Source organism: Acartia tonsa, chromosome 4 (assembly GCF_053477335.1).
Source record: "Acartia tonsa isolate MP-2025a chromosome 4, ASM5347733v1, whole genome shotgun sequence".
In the NCBI taxonomy this organism is placed as follows: Eukaryota; Metazoa; Arthropoda; class Copepoda; order Calanoida; family Acartiidae; genus Acartia; species Acartia tonsa.
This window is the reverse complement of record NC_137263.1, coordinates 33,079,198-33,101,941: the sequence shown is the minus strand read 5'-3', so window position 1 is coordinate 33,101,941 and position 22,744 is coordinate 33,079,198. Positions and strand designations below refer to the sequence as shown.

Here is a 22,744-nt window from a genome sequence, read left to right as displayed (position 1 = left end):
TTTATATATCCAATATCATTAAATCTTGAATTGTTTTGTCTTGTAAATAAATTCATTAGTATTATTCCACCATTTATATAAATCTAATATTATTAAATCTTGAGATCTTGTAATCTAATTAAAATCTAATTAATATCTTGTGATTGTTTTGTGTTTAAAAAAGTCTTGTAAAATAAAATTATAAAATAATAAGGAATTAGTTATTAATTGGTAAACCCGTTTGAAAACTACTCTATAATTTACCTAGCTCGAATATAACACTGTCAAGGGAATTAGTGGCAAGCCGTTAAGAAAGGGAGAACCTTATCGGTTAGAATTGGGTTTCCTTGAGAGTCGGGACTAGGATTAACTACTTACTGAACCAACATTTAAAGGATTGCTTTGCAGGTTAGGAAGGCTGATACGTACGTCTTCTAATTTCAAAGGATAGATAGGTTAAAATCTGCTCTTTTGATAACGCAAGGTATAGAATAGCGGTAAACGCTATCATCACTCCTACAGGTGGTGCGACCGTCCTTTTGAATCTTAGATAGATAAGAATTATTAAGAAAATTTTTAATTAAGTTCTCTTACCTTATTTTTCTATACGGACCCATAGCATTTTACCAAGATCATTGACTTCCTTGATATATACTTAATATTTTTGACAATCTATATCTTGTACAAGACAAAACAACTTCTCTATACTATCATATTACTATTTTTAATTGCGTCAATTGACACTAAAATAACAGCCAATAATTTAGTTTATAAACTTGAATTAGACAATTTAAAATCTGATAAAGCACTTGAAAATCTTGCTATTTTTTTAGATATAACTCAAAGGATACCTCTTATTTTTATTCTAATTGACATTATAACTTTAATTTGCTACTAATAAACTCTTTTCCAACTTTTTTTTCATAGTTCTCGAATTCTTTTCCTATCGGATTGTGTATTCTACACCATTAATAAGTATTTCTAAATTGCTGTGAAAAACTTTCTGTGATAATAACTCTTAATAATATTAAGGAGACCTGTGATTTCTGACGGATCCGGTATATAACACCACAACATCAACAGAGAAGAGTCCCGTCAATACAGCGATCTTTGGTCTTCTACCTGAAAAACATTCAAAATTTTAGGTAAGTGTATTGCCTTATCTTTTATTATTTTCGTATCCTTATTAGGTTTAGTAGCTTTATCTATTTTTAATATACAATTGTTAAAAAGTTTTGCTGAATTTATAAATCAATTTTTCTCAACTTTTGAAAATATTATAAAACTAATTAAGTCAAAATATGACAAGCATCTTTAAAAGAAGCGAAAAATCCCCCTCGAGACCTACGTCACAGGCGGGGTCAATCATAATGGAATCTCAAAATACAGATAATAATTTAATAAATGATGATCATCATAATAATCTAATTACTGAAAATGTGGCAAAAACATTACAAGACCCTATCGGTCGATTACTTTTAAACCTAGCTAGCACTTCAATTGCTTTGAGTAAAAAATCTGACATTCCTGCTCCAAATCTTGATATAGAAGACATAAGTAATGATTATCAAGAACATTTACAACAAAATAAAAAACGCATTGAAAAAGAAATCAGAGAAGAAAAATTAAAATTAGATCACTTAATAAAAAATTATACAGCGGATAAAAAATTTACAACCATGGAAACTATAGTGGCCCCATCAAAATATTCTCCTACAGATATCTTAACTCATGATGAGTATAAAAGAAACTTAGCTCATAATCTATTTCCAAAAAAACAATTCAACACTAAAAGTCCTTCCTCTCCTTCCATTGCTGAACATTTAACAAATCTTAACGAGTTTCAGGAGGACATGTGTTTATCAGAGGCTGAATTTAAAAGATTCCTACAAAAAAGTTTTACAAATGAACCTTATCAGTTTATATCTGATCAAATAAGCTCAAAATTGCCTATTAGCGATATCTATTCAAACCTGTTAAAAAAATATGATACTCGCATAAATCCATTCCAAGCTAGAGATAAATTATTACAATATAATCCTCCCCCTAATTCAACTTTATCAAGTATTGAATCAGACATTCTTGAATTAGGGAACCGTGCGGCACTTATTCATGATGAAACCTCCAGAAATTCATGCTTTAATGCTGAAGTCATAAGTGCTTTAAAGAAAGCATTGCCCCGCCAATGCTCAGAGTACGTACTTAAAGCTGAAAAAGAGTGCAATGCTTACTACGGCCGTAACGCATCTTTTGCTGAATTTAGTACTTCATTAAAAGTTTATTCTGACCTCATAGATCTAGAATTAGAAAAACTTTATGCTAGCAAACCAATGAAGTCTATACATTACAGCAAATACAATACACCTAGACACTCTGTAAATGCTTTAAATTTTGATGAAAATCGTAGATCTACGTATAATAATAATAATCATGCAAAATCTAGCTATAATAATTATAGAAATAATAGGCACTTCATCAATAATCTCGATATAGAAGATAATTATATATTTTATAATAATGGATCCAATTTCTCTAATTATAACAGGAGCTATATAAATTCATTAGATATTGGCGGGACGCCCCAATACTCTAGAAATTATTCAAATAACTCCAATAATAATAATAAAAATCATTATAATAATCAATCTTCTTATATAAATAGAAAGCCACAATATAATCCTGGTCAAAGTTACCAAAGAAATAATAATAGCAACAGAAATAACATTAATAATTACAGGAATAATAATAATTATAAAAATAATAATAATATAAACAATGCTAGCTATAGTAAACAGCCTCATAACCAATATAAAAATGGCCAATATAATCCGCAAAATTTTTCTAAACGTCTTAGAGACCAATTCTTCGATAATTTTGGTTCTCACAAATATCACCACAATAAACCTGTAGAAGAATATAAAAATAAAATTAATTGCCCTCTATGCGGTGATTCTGGGCATGAATCAACTAGATGCAGACAAATGCGTTTAGATAATGGTAAATTAAAAGTTCAGCCACCAACAAATGTACCTTGCACCATCTGCCTTAAAGCAACAAAAAATGAAATGAAACTTCTCCACCCTGAACACTTATGTTTTCGCAGACCCGCTTTTATTCAAGCCAAAAGGGAAGGAAAACACAGGGATTATGATATGAGAGTAGTGAATCAAGAATATAGAAATCGAATTAAATCACAATAGCAACTAAATGTGATTTCTTTAAACACCCTAAAATCTGACAAGCACCAACTTATTTTTATGGATCTAAAACCTACATATGGACGGAAACTATATATACCAATGTTAATACATCTAACTAATAATGACTATAGATCATGTACCTCTATGCTGGATACAGGTGCTGATTTATCTATTTGTTCTTTTTCTTATTTAAAAGATTTGTTTCCATACTTTGATGATGATGAATGGGATGACATGATTCAACCTACAAATATTAGTTTAAAGTCTTACACGGGTCACAAGATACCTTTATTAGGAACGATCGATTTTAAAGTTAAATTTGATTATAAAGATAAGCCACAAATTATTAAACTGTACATTGTTAAATTCCAAGATAGATTTCAATGCAAACACCCAGTTATTTTATCATTAACAGATTTTCTTAATTTAAACTTAATTATTAAAAGTCTTAAAGCCGATAATTATATGCAACCAATAGTATACAAATCAAATGATTTAGAACAAGAAATTCCTAGCTACTTTGATACTGATGAAAATTTAAATTTAGCTCATGCTTTTCTTAATGATTTTAAACCTAAAGAAATAACAGAAATCTATTTTCAATTATCCCCAGCTTCAAAATTTTTAGAAAACGATCACGTGATTATAAGTCAGGACCACATTCCTTACTCTCAGCATTATAATATTAAAATTTTTCCTTCCACTAGTTTTGTTCAAAGATACAGAAATAAAATGTCTGTAATAGCAAAAGTTCAAAATGTAGGACCTATGACTTATAATGGCGCAATCCAGGGATATGTAGATTTTATTGAACAAAGCCAGGAACTTACTGTTATAAATCATATTTCCATAAATTCTTACATTGAGAATAAAATTAACTTACTGCATGAAGTCTCTTTCCTTGACAGTTCAATCACTCCAATAGGTGAAATCACTCTTCTAAAAAATATAGATGATAAAACTAAGACCGCAAACATAGATCAAAATATTTTTAATTTAGATTTTAACTTTGCAGAAGATTTTATAGGTAACCCAGATGCAGTTAATAATGACGTTAAAGATCCAAAATATAGCTTGTCAGAAGAAAGGGATAGGGTAGAGGAATCACCTATTACATTAACTAAAGAACAGGAAAATTCTTTCCTTGATGATAATGAAACAATACAATTAGGCTTTAAGCCAAACACTAAAGATATTGTACCTGAAGACTTACAACCCTCAGGTTTTTCAATTCCTTCAAATTATTACGAAAATGCATCAGACATTATATTAGAAAACAATTATGATGCTGAACACTGGCCATATATAAAAGACATTTTTATTGATAAATATCCACAAATAATCTCACTACACTCTCTGGACGCAGGTAAAATCAGCGACACTCTTGGTTTTTATAAAATTACACTTAAGCCACATGTCTCTCTTCCAAAAACCAGAAAATGTTATTACCTGGCTCCAATGGAACTGGCACAGTTAAGAGAAATTCTTCGAATTCTTGAAAAACTTGGCATTGTCAGTAAAGCCAGCACATCAGGTTCGGAACTCAGTCAGTTTGCCAGTCCTTGTTTCTTAATTGCAAAATCAAATAAAGCTCAGACAGCAAGATTAGTTGTCAATTACAAACTACTTAACGAGCTTATAACCATAGAGCCTCCACTCATACCTACGGTTAGCTCAATCCTTAATAAATTAAGAGATGCTTCCTTTTACAGTGTCATAGACCTAAAAAATGCATTTAATTCCATAAGCATACATCCAGACTGCCGCAAGTACACCCAATTCGCAACACAAATTGGAGCCTATCAAATGAATTCACTATGCACAGGATTGGCCAGCTCTCCATCTATATTGGCTCGTTTCACAGATATGATCATTAATCATGTTCCTAGTAGAGATAAAAATAATACAATAATCTTTGATGACAATGGTTATCCTCTCATGTTGCCAGATTACCTGGATTTCTGTGACACCTACTACGACGACATTGTTGTCTTCACACCTGCAAAAGATACTTATGAGGAAAGTGTTAAATTTCATTTCCAATGCATAGAAAAATTAGTTTCTCGCTTAGCTTTTCACAAATGTAAAATCTCCATAGAAAAAGCATCCTTTTGTAAAAGCAAAATCAACATTTTGGGATGGTATGTGTGCAACAACTTTATACAAGCCGACCCCAAAAGGGTCGAAAAAGTGTTGCAAGCACCCATGCCAAAATCTAAAGAATGTCTGCAATCATATTTAGGTATGTTAAATTCCTTCAGAACAGTTTGTGGATTTGACGTATTTAAAGACATAAAACACATAACAGTACTCACAAGCGATAAAACAAAATTCATTATGAAAGATTCACATAAAAAAGTAATTATGGATTTAAATAAAACCTTATCATCAGCTCCATTGTACTCAAAAATTGTACAACCTGGAGTTCCCAAAATTCTTATGACAGATGCCGCCAGCGCATCAGGTTCTCAGTATAGCTGCGTCCTAGCACAAATTATTCCAGTAAAATTCCCAAAATTAAAAGTCCCAGAATACATCAACATGGACGATAAAACACACAGAATAATTTATGATTTAAAATTACCTTATAAACCTATCTTTTATCCAAGAGCAGACCAATCTCACAAAGCATTCATGGCAGACTTAAAAACATCTCAACCACCTAAACATGAATATCTATTAGATAAAACTTTAGGATATGGTGAAGATGTAAAAAACTCTTTTAGTCATAGTCTCAAGTTATTACTAAAAGTCTCAAATTGCCCTACAGAATTCAATACAATTTGTAAGAAAATGGTGACCTATATTAGGGACCACATCCTCCACCCGCAGATATTAGAAAACACATACATGTCAAACCGTCATATGATGAAAGATTTCATTAAAAATATGGAAAACGGAGAAATTTCCATAGACAAAGATTTAAATGTTTTTGATGCTCTAGCACGTGTACTATACAAATCAGTAATAATAATAAACTCAACAGATAAATTCAATAACCAAAAACAAATTATCTTTAATGCACCTAAACTTAAAAGTGCAGCACCCCTCATTTTTCTACTTTATGAATCAAAAGACACCCTAATTGTAAGACCAGCAATAAACATTTCTTACCCAGAATATCAGCTCAGCAAACACAGAGGAACTTTTGAAATTATCTGCTATCACACAAAGTCTATACCTGAAACAGTAGAAAGTAATGCTATATATACTCTAGAACTTAATGCACTTCTAGATGCCTTACATGCTACGGAGCACCTTCGAGGCTTCGACCCAACTCTAGCATTATGTGATAATAAAACAGTCCTCTGGATGTATAATGAAGGAGTCACAAAATCATGTAGGAAAATGAAACGATGGGGATTAATTATTAAACATGACCATAAAACTGTCACACTTGCATTTTTAAGTTCAAAAAACAACCCAGCAGATTATCTAAGCAGAAAATTTCAAGTCCCAAAACATGAAAGAGTAAAAATACAATTACCTCTGTATGTGAAGGACAGCTTAGATGACAATATGCCTGCTGAGGAGATGTCCATTGGCGACTGGGCCAAATGGGTAGTACAACATCCACAGTTTGTTGAGTACAAAGATCCAAAACCTGAAAAATCATTATCAGTCAACAACATTACAGCATACTCCATTCCTGAAGTACATATTAACCTCTTATCTCAAATCTCTAGAGAAAAATTTGAAAAAGATTTTAAAGAGACAAAACTCAGCAAAAAAGTCTTAGGCTCTAGTCTTTCATACAATAAAATAATTGAAAATTTAACTTCAATCTTTCAACCATTGAAAGATTTAGAAAAAATTCTAACCACTCAAAGAATTATTGATGAACAAAAATTAGAATACAAAGACATTTACATCCAAGCATTAACGGAAGACACTTATGTACATAACAATAATAAATACAAAATTAAAAATGCACTTTTATATTACATTGACAAAGATGACATTCCAAAACTCTATATTCCTTCTAAGCTATTATATGCATATATAGCTTCTGCTCACCTGGCTACGAACCATTCTGGCAAAGATAAAATGATTCTTAATCTCCAAAATTATTTTCATCCTCGCCTAAAAGAATATGTTGATAAATTTACAAAAACTTGTTATGCATGTCAGCTTGTAAATCAGTACTCTAAAAATGAAAAATTAGGATTCTATCCAATCAGTGACCAGGCAGGTGAAATTTTACACATGGACCTAATAGAAAGCCTTCCTAGTAGTAGTGGTTTTGTGCATATACTGATTGTAAAATGTCCAGCTACAAATTTCATTAATTGCTTCCCCGTAGTCAATAAGACAAGCGAGGAATTCTTACATATTTTTCAAAATTACATATTTCAATTTTGGCACCCAAAAAGCATACTTGCTGACAACGCCCCATTCTTTGTATCAAAAAAGACAATCTCAACTTTAGCTTTCTTAAAATGTAGAATGTTTTATTCCTCAGCCTTCTCAGGATTTAGCCATGGAGGGATAGAAAGATACGTGGGGTTGTTTAAAACATATTTCAAAAAAGTCTTGGCAATTAGTCCGTCATTCAATTGGAGTTTCCTCTGCTGCTCTGTCAGTCTATTGCATAATACCTCAAAAATTCACAAAACAGGCTACTCTCCAGCTGAACTTATCTTCGGACCAGGTGTACATTTGTCAGAAAATCCGCTTCTATCAGACAACCTACCTAAAATACATCCAAATGCTCATATCCACATTGACCAAATAAAAGAAAAACATAACTTTCTACAAAAAATATGGAAAGAAGCACAATTAAAAATTGAAAAAGTTAATGTAGATAGGACAACATACAAAAATAAAAATAGAATCACCAGAGATTATAAAATTGGAGACATTGTATTTGTAAAAGATCAATCCAAAATCTTAGGTAATACACGACCGTTAAAAACAACTTATTATCAAACACCCTTTGTTATTGTACAACTCCCTGAAAAAGCTGTAGTAGTAAAAGCTATATCTAATTTAAATAATAAACAATTAAGAAGAAACAGGAATGAGATAAAAAAATACATTCCTTCAGACCCCCTCTTTGACCCCCTCCCCCTTTCTGTTAAAAATATTTGCCTAAAACAGTATGAGGATATAAATAAAGAAGAATTAGATAATCTTTTATCATCAGATAATATAGTTCTTGAAGAAATATTTAACACACCTGAGGAAATTATTGACGACGAAATTGCAATTGTTAAGGAACTTGAGAACGGAGTTGTCCCCATAGAGCCCGTTGACCTACCTGAAGACCACAACGACGAAGACAAACAGATTGTAACAAGATCAGCCCTTAAAAAAGCACAAAATCAGAATAAAAAGGTAAATTTTAATTCAAAAGTTGATATTAAGATTTTTGATTCATAATGCTATTAAAATATCTATTAATATTAATCCTTCCATCGTCAATATTTTCTTTGCAATTTTTCTTAATCGACACTATTACTACTAATATGTATGATTATAAATTTGAAACGATTATAAAACTTGAATGTAAATTACCTGATATTAACAAAATTAATACAACAGTATTCAATATTTATGATCAAGCAAATACAAAATTCCCATTGCCTGCAAGTAACGACCTACAATATAACACGCTAATAACAAATGAGTATTATGTACATTTATCATTAGTAAATACTCAGATACAAAAAATTATGGAAATAAACAAAAAATTTACTGAATTACAGCAATATTACACACAAGAGGTTCCATCGCCTTATCACCAATCTGGTAAATTTGAAGTATCTGAGAAATTTTTAAATGATACCCTTAATGCATTAGACTATTTAAATGCGGTCACAAAGATAACATTTGATAAATATACTACTTGGGACGCTTTTAAAGCCAACAGTCAATCCTTTACATCAATAATTATCCAATTTCGATTTATACAAGAAACACTAAGTTATTTATTTACTAACCTGGACTCACATTATGAAGCCATAAAACAAGCCAAACAAAACATAATCACAGATCGCTTGGCCTCTGCCATCTCGACTTTTGAATACAACACACCTAAAACAGACATTAAAATAATTGATTCATTTATTAAGGATGGCATACCTACGTATTATATCAAAAAGATTGAATATCACAACCAAAAAACAGGAAACAAACTACTTCCTGTATATTATAATAATTTTGGTTTAGAAGAAGGTTATCTTTTTGATCCTTCAATACATAAATATATTAAGCCATCAGATAAATCTTTATCTTATAAACAAAGGATTAATCTTAATAAATGTCTAACAGCCTTAAACTCAGAAAATTTTAATGATACATTAAAATTTTGTGAATTTCAATATAACCCATTAATTACCTTTACACCAACAAATGAAGGAGTTTTGCTACATAAAGCCAGCCAATTAACTATTAATGCTATAAATAATCAAATAAATGTTGATTTAGCTCAATCAGACTTACCTGCACATATAACTTTTGATGGTAATTTATCATTCATAGACATGGAGATTGGTTTAGTATCCTTCAAGCGTAACTCAGCAATAGATGTCGAGGAATCTACATTTTCTCACAATAGAATAGATTACATGACAGATTATTTAAGAAAAAAAGGAGATAAAGTTAAAAATAATCTGACATTTCCTGAATATGTTGAAGATAATTACGTAGGCATATTAATTGATATTTCAGCTGTAGGATTAGTAGTTATTCTCGTAGCCATAGTGCAAAAACTTTTCTTAAAATCTACACGTCATTGTAAAAGAGTTCCAATGGAAAATAGCATTATTAAAATGGTAAGAAAAAATCATGCATAATTCTTTTTTTGTTTCAGATGTATAACATATCCAGCACCATCAGAAACAATATATTGAACGTGGACGAAATAATAGACAGATCCTTATTAAAATTTAAACACCTTACGCCAGCTGAAAAAGATCTTTTTAGAGATAGAATCTTAAAACCTAATCTAGAGATCATTATAAAACACAAAGACCTCATTTTTATTTCTAATTTATGTAATGCCGCTATTATCTATAAACAGCTAAATCCTTCAATAAATTTTGCACCTAGAGTGCTTAATTTCATCCTCCGAAATCATCTGCCTTATTTCTACTATGTATTTTACATATTCTTTGATGCTATGTCTATTTCAGAACGTAAAAAATTCGGATTTGACATCAATCTTTATAGCGACACATTTTTTAGAAATACGACAAATGATACTATTTAAATTACAATTTTGTTTGTGTAATTATTAATATAATTATTGTACATTATTTCTGTCATATTTTCTTTTATTTACCTTTATCGATTCCAACCAATTCAAACTAATCATATGAGTGAATCTAAGCTATATACTACACACTTTCATAATTCAATGCATCTAAGCATATTTCTATTGAATTACATTACTTAATATCCGCCATATTAATTGATTAACTAATTTAAATCCCAAGTATCAATTTATAATTAACCCTTCCTAATAATGAGTATAATTAATCTAATCTCGAAATCGATTCACCCTAATTATTGTATAATATGGTTTTAACAATTACTGTGTAAATACCCCCCCCCATACTGGAATCGACCCATTCTAATTTAGCCTAAGCTGTATAGAACACGCTTAATCTTTTTCTAATATACATAAACACGTCTCCGCGTCTAGCAAATAATTTTCTCCTTTCGTACCTAATAATATTCTTTTTATATATATATACGTAATATTAAACCTTTAATCATCTTATTATCTATCTATTTAATTGTAACACTGCTTTTTTTTATTTTTTTTTCGTTAAATAAAATCTCTGACCTAATCTTTATTTTTTTTACTAAGCAATATAAAACACGCTTTGCATTAAACCTTCAAACGCTCATTTATTTATTTTATCAAAGTAACGAACAGTTCAAATTAACTTCTCACCTGTATATTAATCTCATTGTTAAGTATTATGAAGCATTTTTAACTTATAATTCTACAAAATAAAAGTTAAACCTTCTATTCTTACCTAATAATTTCATTAATCGCATTATTACCTATTTTTATTAAATACTAAGCATTATAGAACACGCAATTCTCACTGATCTCATCTAAGGAATGCTCTATTATCCATACCTTTAAGCCGTTTATAATTCCATATTAAAATCGATCCAATATTTACATATAAGATAAATTCCATACCATTAAGAATTTTTTTTTCTAATCTAAGCTTTATAGAACATTTTTGCAAACAAATATTCAATAACGGTTAACTTATTTCCATCCTGTAATCCAAATTTCTAGTCCTCCTTGATTGCTAACATAAATCTTCAGATATTTGGCCAACGGTTTCTCTACATCTATTTTCGGCAGATGAAAACTTCTTGTCAATTTTCTTACCAAATATTTACCGCATAAATCTTACAACCTACCATTTAAATTAATGTTTATAACCATAAAGATAACGAAATCTCAATATTTATCTAAATATCTTAATACCACCCCATAAACTTTATAACCCCCTCCCCTCCGCACAAGCTTATTGTATCCTCGTGCCATAAATCTTTTTTGGTCCACTAAACACACAAGTTAAATTGCCCCTACTTATTTCTAACCAAAATTTTACAATGTATTTTTCACCCATTGTATTCAAACTAACCTGCTCCTACTCAATAAACTTTAATCTTACTTTCAACCACATAATAGTACAAATTTTAGAATTATATTCGAAATAAATACAACTTTTTTAATCTTAATCAAAATAACTAGGTATTACGTTTTAAATTGGTTTATCATAACACCTTTTCTTTTCATAAAATCAGTTTTTTTTACGAGATCTTAAAAACAGATTTACATTAAAATTTATGTATCGGAAATATACAACTAGGTATTATCAAATTAAGAAAAAAGACGCAATCGATTAATCATCTTTATCTTTTAAAACGACCATTTAAAGATTAATATTTTAATTAGATTTGAAAAACATTCAACCTTTATGATCTTTTAAAATAAATTCTGACCTCGAAATTTCCGTACATTTAAAACAATTTTTATTCCAAGGACGTGAAAAATTTTTTAAAACATTTTTCTTTCACTAAAACTAGTTCCAATCTTTCCGAAACATTTATAAAGAATCAAACAATATTCATATGAAAACATTCACCTCGAAATTATTTTAATACACTCACTTGTTTAATTCTTTATCAAATTTTAATTTATTAATTTATAGATAAAATAAGAAAAGAAAACGTGAAATTTATAAACCACTTTTATTTTAATTTTCGTCTTAAAACAACGTTACATAAATTTCTGTCACATAATTACTAAAAACAGGTACAAGTTCTTTTGAAATATAAGCGTAATTTAGTCAAATACTCTAATCTTTTATATACAAACTTCTTAGGTACAATTTTTTTATCACAAGAATGCTAATAATATTATAAAACGATCTTTTCTAAACTTTAAATCTTTAAAAATTGCAAATTTTAGTTTAATTTATACAAACTTTACATATTTACAAATAAATTTTGAAAATTTACATCCTTGTTAAAATAATGAAGATAAATACAGATTTCCACTAGCTTCGCTCAAAATATTTTAACACCATAACCCATAAATCTTATAGTACAAAAGAATGATTCCCCTTAATACAACAGATTTTAAACGCTACTTGATTTACATAGCACTTAACTAACACCCATAATTCTTCTTGTTCCCTTTAATTAACCATCTATTCAAATAAATTATTTCCGATACGTTAAGAAGCTAATAAAAATCTATTTTTACCTCCATTTATACAAATAGGTGTTAAATTAATGTATCTCGAAACAAATTCCTTTCCTTGGTTTTACCAATATCAATTTAATGATAAATTAAAATCTATCATATTTTACTTCTGTTATTATACAGTGGTGTGTCTTTCGTTTAACATTCCTGAAGAATATTCAAAAATTTTAACGATTTTATTTAAACCCTCCATCCAACCCACGCCATTAAAATGACGCACTCCATTTTTAAACTTTTACTTAAATTTTACGCAAATACTTAACAAATATATTTAAGTTTCATAATTTCGAAGTAAAGACTTTCTTAAAATACTACAGTATAAATTCTCCAGGATGTCCAAGCCTTAAAACACACACCTGATAATAAAGAATTTTTGAATATCAAATTTTAAATTTTAAAAACAGAAATAGTCCTTTAATTTAACTTTAAACCAAAATCTTAACACCAAATCTTAAATATTTTATATTAATTAACTTTAAGAATTTAGTCAAAAACTAAAATTCTTTTATTTTTTGAGAGAAAGCCATTCCAAACCTGACAATAGTGCATAAATAAATTAACCCCCTAAATTTATTACTTTCAAAGCACTAAACTCTAAATCCTTATTCCATACATATTTCCCCTAATTTTACAACCTTTAAATTTCCCTTCATATCCCTTGATAAATTTTTCTTTACACTTACTTTCATTCCAATAATAAATCTAACGATACCCAATATTAAGATATAATGTTCAATAGCCTAAACCCCCCCCCCTCCAAACCAAATGTTATTCAGTTGTCAGGAATGTAGTGGTCTTTTCCTCTAAAAATATACATCATAATAATACATAGGTTAATAACATTCTAGTAAAGATTTTCTCATTTTTAATTTCATCCTACCTTAAATCCCTGCGCCCGAAAAGAAATCTTAATTCTTTAAATTTTATTACCCCCCCCAGAATTTAACCCCCAACTTAAAATTAAATTCGTCCTAAATCTCTGCGCCCGAAAAGAAATCTTAATTCTTTAAATTTTATTCCCCCCCCCAAAATTAACCCCCACTTTAAAATTATTTTCATCCTAACCTAAATCCTTGCGCCCGAATAGAAATATTAACACTTTAAATTTTAAAATATCCCACCTTAAAATTAAATTCGTCCTAAATCTCTGCGCCCGAAAAGAAATCCTAATTCCTTCAATCTTATTACCCCCCCCCCAAATTTAACCCCCCACCTTTCCGAACATTTTTTACAATTAAATTACGTATTTAAATACCTACCCACAATTTTTTTACTTTCGTTTCCTTTTATCCTGTAAAATTTCTTTCCATTCATATACTAAACCACTACAATCCTTTATTCTACAACCTCCCCCCCCTATTTTTCTCCCCCCCCTAAAAGTTAATACAATCCAACATATTTTTTTTTCCTTATCCAACTGCTAATCCTAAATTAAATACGTACCCTAAACTTAAACCCTTCTAACAAATAAATAACTTAACCCATCGAAAATCTCTACTTATGTTTTACCTAATTTTAGCCCTAGTATTTTTAAGAAGAAAAACATTTTTAAACTAACCCCCCCCAACTATGTTGATATGTGGGTAGTAGTAATTCTTCTTAGAAAACACAGACGCTTCAAACCTCATCCTAAAATATTAAATAAGATTTTAATCAAGAAATTTACTAACTAAACCTATAAATAACTTAAGAAATTATTTTAATTACTTATTAATATCCTTCAAAATCCCCTCCCACACCAATAAATGAAATACAAACTTACAAAATTAATCCTTCTCGGCTCGAACGCAGTTAACCTCTAAAATAATAAAGTATTCTTAAAGAACCGAATAATATTGCATAATATTCTTTAAAGCTTAACTACCTACCATTAATAAATTAAACCCTATTCTTACCTTTCTCACAAGGCCGGGACGGGGCTGAGTGCAGGTCTTGGAGCTGACATTAACAGGTTCCAGCTAAAAAAATATTATATTTTTTAAGTTTTCCTTCAATATTTCGTTTTTTATGTATTTTTTTCTTGCATTATAACTCTTAAATTGTATATCTTTTTGATTACATTGCATCTCCCTCTTAATTATATTCGACAAAATAATTATTTCTTTTCCAGAATCTAAAAAATGTACCTGGATTAGTTCACCCGCAGCATCTCCAGACCCGATAACATCGTTGAGATCTCGGTTGGCAGCTAAAAAGAAAACATTCAATCTATGAAAACTGTAATCAACCATACTGAAGAACTGAACCCAGCCCAATTTATCGGTATTTTGATAGCAATCTTGTTTTTACTGCCAGTAGCAATTATTCTAGTGACGGCCCTAATCTCATCTGTATTATTTTACATTTATGGTACCTACAAACTAATAAACTACCTGTTTAAACGTTTCATTTTAAACAATCAAGCCCAATTCCCATTCGAAATTTAAGAACAAATCTTACCGGTGGATTGTCTCCATAAGCGCTTGAACAGCATCCGAAACAACCTGAAACAACAAAAAAAATATTAGATGTATGAACTAATCATCCACGGATCACCATACTTTAAAATAGAACAAATAAAGGCAGACTACTACTTAACCTCCCTTACATCATTTGTTATACTGCCAGGTCATACCAAGCTTGATTCAAAGATTGAGATTAACTTTGATGACAGATTTTTATGCTTAATACAGCTCGAACGCCCACAATTAGAACACGGTTTACTATTACAGGCAATAGACTTCCCGAATGGAATCTTAAACATAGATTTAGTCAACCTAAAAAACACACCCTTCTTTGTTGAAGCCAACACAAAAATAGCAAAGATAAACTTCACACAAAAACAATTCTTAGACTGCTATTTTGTTTTCAAAAATAACGATATTAACCAACAATAAAAAATTTTTACTTACATTGTGAGAACGCAGATCACAAAGACACTTCCCCCCACCACCACATTGATCGTCGTGGAATTGCCAGCCCCACCGACCAACACAGTTCCCCCGTCTCCTCCATCCCCCTCAAACTCCGATTTAAAATCGCCGACCCCCAGATCCTGACCCCCAGTTTCATCGCCGACATCAAACAAAATAGAATAGATATCCATATTCGCAATAAATCTGAAAGCAAAAACATATTCAAGTTATAGTGAATAATTATAGAAGAAAACAGTTACAAAAGTTAAAAAGATAGACACAATACTCAGTGAAAAATACTTTAATAATTAAAATCACATTTGTTATCATTACTCTGCCTTACAGAGATCATTAGATCAACTTTATTACTAAAGTACTGAAAAATCAGGTAAATTTTTTTTACAATGTTCTTAAATAGAAAACACACAGAAATTAGGTCGTATTTCACAAATTTATACAAGCTTTATCATATAAAAATACCCAAATTACTTTCAAATTTTTATATTAAATATAATAAAATCCTCAAATTTTCTGTTGACCTCTTATTTAAACTAACTTGTATAATTTTATTAAATACGATTTGAATTCACTCTCTAGAACTCAACATCATCATAGATGTTATTTCCAGCAGGGTTTAACGGATTCATTTCAATGTGGGCTCCATTTCCCTCCTCCACTCGCCGAATATTGTTTGTCCGTCGAAAACACCGTTCAAATAACGCTAAAATATTAAAAAATAGTTTTACAAAGAATATCCTCACTCCAATAATTTATATAAACAATGAACACACGCGAATTTTAGTTCATTACTAGTAAAAAATTTTACGCGGCATACAGCGCTTGCATTATTTTAACTCTCCTTTCCGTATAAGGAATTTAAAAATACAGATAGAAAAGTTAAAATATATTCTTTATCATAAATATTTAATTAAATTAGAAACATACCTCCCAACTTAACGAAAACCATACACATTTGCGTTAAGACCAACAACAGTACAAGGACGAGAATTGCAATAAGCAACCACGTATTCAAGTCAATTCGGAAACCTCTAAAATAATAAGATTTTTTTTATATAAATAGATATTTTCCAAAAAATGCAATTTTTTCCCTTACATATTATATGTCTTACAGATTACCTGGGAGCAGTTTTGCCAGATCCATCAAGAACCACTCCTTCAACGGCTCCAAGATCTTCAGAACTTAACTCATTAGGATCCGGAAACGAGAGGGAAGGGAAGAATACAGCACTCATATTCAATGATGGCGCAGAAACAGCCAGTATATGACTGCTTTGTAAGTATAATTGTTTTAATATAACCCTAATAGAAAGCATGTAATTTAACCCGATAATAGATTCATATAGAATCACTAAAATATGTTATTCAGTCTAAAATAAATTTCCCCCCCCTACCCCTAAACCTCTTATTTCAACAAGTCTTTAAACCATATTGGTTCAAAATTTTTATCTTTTTATTTACAAAATTATAAATAATGTTTTCAACCCACAATCTTTTACTATTCCCAACTACACAATAATATTCTTTTTTTACCTTTTCCTTACCTTTATATTATTTCAGTCGGACGATGAAATACAACCACTAGATCCACCAAGTCCTAAAAAATCAGGTAACTCTATTATTTTTCATATTTATATCTCGCTAACAAATAGCCTATTAAAAATTTGAACCGAACAAAAAGTGTAGATTTATCATTTATAATTGATAATCTGTAGGCAAGCTAATCTAAAAGTTACTGCTACACAAAATTTAATTTTCCAATAACATACCCTTTTCCTTACACATCAATTATAAAGGCTTATTTTACATATAGAAAATTTTATTTTCATTTACCCCCCCCACATTTTGTAATGTTTTGATTATACTGTAACATTTATCGCTAAAACTTATCTATAAACATTATTTTTGGGGATATATAAAATTTATTTTTCATTTACCCAACCCTCCATAATTTGTAAACTTTCAACAATGTAACATTTATCTTCACATCCTATCTATAAATATTTCTTTTGAAAACATAGAATTATTTCCCATTTACCACCCCCCCCCACAATCTTTTTATTATTTTAACTACAATTTAACATTTATCTTCACACCCTATCTATAAATTTTTCTTTTGGAGACCCACAAAATTATTTCCCATTTACCCCCCCCCCTGAATTTTTTTTGTAATATTATGACTACACTGTAACATTTATCTCTCAACCTATCTATATATATATTTTATTTTCCATTTATAACACCCTACAAATTTATCAACTTATTAAAATATTAAAATTTACCAATAAAATCTATTTTGTAATATCAAAATGAAAATTTTCTTTCAATATTAAATATGAAAATATCTTCCAATATCCAACCCCTGCACTTACTAGTAAACATTGTTAAACTTATGCTAAATCTTAACCACAAAATAACTATATTTTGATGTAAATATAAATTATTCTCCATTGTCCTTTCACCGCCAAAAATCATATGTAAACAAACTCGAAAATTATCTCTACACATATCATTTTTGTTGATAGAAACATATATTATTTCAATTTTAGTGAAGGAGCAAAGCTCCTCCCAAGTTTATTGTAACTCAATGTGATACAATGTAAACTAACTGTGATACTATATAAAACTTATACTTTAAATGTTTCAGGCGGCGGCGCCCCTAATAAACGCGTAAAGAAGACTTACTCGTGGACAAAACCCCGTGGCTCCAGCCCCGACTACAACCCCCCATCCCCTAAGAGAACAGCACGCGCCAGCACGCCCCCTAGAAAGTCCCCAGAATGCCCCCCCGGACCTTCAAATTCGCCATCTTATAAACCCAACTTTGGTCCTAGGACCCCCCCTGGAAGCCCTAAATACATAATTTCAGCCCCAAACTCGCCCCCTAATACAGAGGTAACCCCTAAAACAAGGGCGCCCATTCCATCAGCAGAACAACCCTCCAAGCGCAAAAAGATTTACTCACTGAAACGAAGACTGATGGACGGGTTCACAGTCAGCGACCTAAATGAAAGAAGAGCATTCTTCACCAACATGATCTATCCTACCCCATTAGCTGTGGTCGAGCAGATCAACACCAACATGACCAGTATTCCACAGATAACGCGCGATATGGGGAAAGTAAACCAAGAAGGCATGAGCACTCTGAAGAATAGCTGTCCCCAGATAATACTCAGTAATAATATTATCAAGACCTACCAGCTGAGTCATGTATCAAACTTCTCCAGGGGGACAGCTAAATCATGCACTTGGGATTTGGTGACAGACCAGCTGACAGTGTATGAGGCCCAAACAACCTCATACGCCATAACACAGGGCTTGTATGTACCTACCATGGTATACAGCCAGGGAGCCAACTTGGTGAGACTCGCCAATACGAGTTGTCCACATTCGTGGGTTCCTTCCTTGAAGCACATTCACCAAGATCGCAGTATTGTCTCTGTAACTTTGAATAATTTCAAATTCCAAGTCTTGGAGCCTCCAAAAAGATACCCGCTCACTCCCGAAGGAGAAATGTGTTCCCTCTGGCATCATGCCAACAGAGAGGTTTTAAGCACAATTCCTAACTTCTCCACCAAGTACCTGGAGAAGATGACCAACCGATACCTGATACTGCCCAGCATGCCGTTGATCAACCACACCGTTCCTGCAAAACGTCACCTGTTGATGCAAATATCCACCTACTCCCGCGCATATCGCCTGCCAGAGATACTGCAGACCATCAGATCCCTCACAGAAACCAATGAAGAAACAGTATACAGATTATACCTGTCCTCATCCATCACCTTCCGAGAGCTCCTAAACTGCATGCCACAGGGAGCATGTTGCTTGATCCTACCCAGCAGGATCGCATACAAGATCACCCTAGCAGAGATTTCCCGCCTAATCATCATTGCCCACAGCAAAGAATAAATCACCAAAATGTTAGTATTACAGGTACTACATAAAAAATTTCCTTTTCTTTTCTCTTTCTCTTTTATGCAAAAAAATATACTTGGCAAGCTAATTAATTTTTTTTCTCCTTTTTTTTGTAAAGTGGAATATAATGTAAAAAGTAAGCTTTAAAACACTTACCTTATAACATAGCTTGTCCTTGTCCAAAATGCAACATCCAAGTAGTATCCTAAAAAAATGTTTAATATTGTAACAAGGATAAAAAAGTTCAAAATCAACAAATTATTTATTCGTTTTTTTTATCACATCTTTAAATTTAAAAACCACAACCTTTTCCTTTATAATCAAACTTAAAATATTACAGGCCTTTGGTGGAAGAATGGTTGTCAGAATGAGATTGTTTTAAGCAGTCAATGAACTTGTCACACACCAGGGTTCATAACCCGGTGACTCATACACTTGTTAAGACAGAAGGAAAGTGAAAAAAGGGAAAGTTTTACCCTAAAAAGTGACAACCCCAATAAACAGTTATCCACAGATCAAAAACTAGACGTCTAGTATACCAAATTTCACCATGTTAGAAAGTGAAAATATCAGTGATTTAGACGTCTAAAACCAACAACCACAAAAGCTTAGACGTCTGATATGTGACAATCATAGCAACAGATAGCCAAGATGGCCATTAATTATGGTTAAAACCAGACGTCTAGGGGGCGCAACAAGCGTCCCCAAAAGTATAAAAGGAAGGGATTTCTGGAAATTCCTCACTCTTCTCACAACCATCAAACTTAAAGCATCTCACTTGTAGAACATAGTCCATAGAAAATTAATTCCAGATCTATAGAAATCCAGTAAGTTTTACCACAAAAACTTTGATTAAATTACCTTAATCATATCCAAGGATATTCCAAACACCAGTGGTTGAATTTGACTACCTGAAATAATTGACATTTGATAACAATTTCATTAAGCCAAAGGTTTAAGTAATATTAATTAAAGCCTCTGTAATTCTAACACTACTGGTTGATTTTAATTTTAAAAATCCGAAACTAAAGTTTAAGTAACATTTATTTAAAGCCCTAGTAATTCTAACACTATTGGTTGATTTTAATTTTAAAATCCTAAGCTAAAGTTTCAAGTAACATTTATTTAAAGCCTTAGTAATTCTAACACTATTGGTTGATTTTAATTTTAAAATCCTAAGTTAAAGTTTCAAGTAACATTAATTCAAAGCCTCAGATAACATTTATTTCCATTGGTTGGTTATTTAATTTTAAATCTTAAACTAAGCATTAAGTAAAAGATTTGTTTTAAAGCCTCAGAAAAGTCCGACGCTATTGATTGATTATCATTTCAAAATAAAGAAATAACTTTGAATAGTAATTAATACTTAAGTAATTAATAATCCATCGAAGATAGGTATACCTATCACGTCTGTAATTAAGTATACATTAATTGATAATTCTTTGTGTTAAATAAGTTTTGTGTACAATTTTGTTTGGTCTTATTCTAAATTATTGCAACCATTTTGAATTTAAATTGTTCTGTTTTGTCCTTTAATTCATAAGTATAACTCCACCTTTTATATATCCAATATCATTAAATCTTGAATTGTTTTGTCTTGTAAATAAATTCATTAGTATTATTCCACCATTTATATAAATCTAATATTATTAAATCTTGAGATCTTGTAATCTAATTAAAATCTAATTAATATCTTGTGATTGTTTTGTGTTTAAAAAAGTCTTGTAAAATAAAATTATAAAATAATAAGGAATTAGTTATTAATTGGTAAACCCGTTTGAAAACTACTCTATAATTTACCTAGCTCGAATATAACACTGTCAAGGGAATTAGTGGCAAGCCGTTAAGAAAGGGAGAACCTTATCGGTTAGAATTGGGTTTCCTTGAGAGTCGGGACTAGGATTAACTACTTACTGAACCAACATTTAAAGGATTGCTTTGCAGGTTAGGAAGGCTGATACGTACGTCTTCTAATTTCAAAGGATAGATAGGTTAAAATCTGCTCTTTTGATAACGCAAGGTATAGAATAGCGGTAAACGCTATCATCACTCCTACAGATAAATATTTTTTTTCATATATTTCTGAATACTTTTCATCTGAACAGGTAGGCATTCCATTTAGATTCTTACAGTTGCAACGAAGTTTTGGGTTAGAAAGAAATGCCGTGCAGCGTTTCTTCAAGATATTTTTTTTCAATATTAGAGTAAGTTTCTTAAATATTAAATATTTCTACAAATCACATGGCTATTCTAATTATTTACTTTTTTCTATATGTTTTCATTGTTTTTTCCTATTTCTAAAATTGTTCAACATTAGGGGAACTTACGGAAGGTAAAATTTATCTTCTTTTACTGTGATACAATTTTCTATGCAAGCCTATTTCTGTAATGGGTTGCAAAGTTGATCATTGGAAAAATAAATGGATAATACAAAATTGTGCTCAGATAAGAAGGGCCTAGTTTAATGGCGTGTGTGTAGGTGTGGGTGTGTGTGTCTGTAGTGTGTGTAGGCGTGTGTGTGTGCGTGTGAATAAGTATGTAAGGCCTAATTAGTTTATAGGGATAGCAGTTAGTTTAAAGCACAACATATCTAAATCTTTTTCAGTTTAACTGTGTCTAATTATGTGAGGGTTGGTGTTAAGCTATTTTATGAAGAATAAGACACTTTCTTTGTAGCCTCTTAAGGCTAGGTGCGAAGTCGCAAGCAAGTATAAAAAGCATTAAGTCTCATTTGATAAATGATAATAATTTTATACAGCTAGATAAAGATGCAATATAAATTGATTAATAATATTACTTTTTCTATCTAATTGCAACATAAAAATATATCAACTTTCTATTACTTTTTATTATGGTTTCGACCCTAGTCTTTTAAAATCGTTATTTTTCTTCTTTTTAAATTAATTTTTCATTTGGAATTTCGGTTATTTCCCCAGGAAGGGAGGGGACAATATGCAGTTTATTACACTAGACCCCAAAGTTTTACAATA

At 30.8% G+C, this 22,744-nt stretch overlaps 2 long non-coding RNA genes across 2 annotated transcripts; both read right to left on the bottom strand.

Moving 5' to 3' along the window:
• Positions 1 to 756: 756 nt before the first annotated feature.
• Positions 757 to 10,724, bottom strand: LOC145316859 (uncharacterized). Its single transcript, XR_013878750.1, has 12 exons — positions 9,624 to 10,724; positions 9,122 to 9,215; positions 8,697 to 8,779; positions 8,440 to 8,486; positions 7,778 to 7,872; positions 6,667 to 7,262; positions 6,294 to 6,360; positions 5,764 to 5,841; positions 4,629 to 4,747; positions 4,063 to 4,118; positions 3,320 to 3,423; positions 757 to 1,101 (listed from the first exon to the last, which is right to left on the bottom strand). It is a non-coding gene; the product is annotated as an uncharacterized LOC145316859 (long non-coding RNA).
• A 3,817-nt stretch (positions 10,725 to 14,541) lies between these two features.
• Positions 14,542 to 21,812, bottom strand: LOC145315428 (uncharacterized). The gene is made up of 8 exons (XR_013878075.1): positions 20,616 to 21,812; positions 19,911 to 19,959; positions 17,381 to 17,433; positions 16,764 to 16,867; positions 15,051 to 16,539; positions 14,820 to 14,882; positions 14,687 to 14,722; positions 14,542 to 14,553 (listed from the first exon to the last, which is right to left on the bottom strand). It is a non-coding gene; the product is annotated as an uncharacterized LOC145315428 (long non-coding RNA).
• Between the last annotated feature and the right edge of the window lie 932 nt (positions 21,813 to 22,744).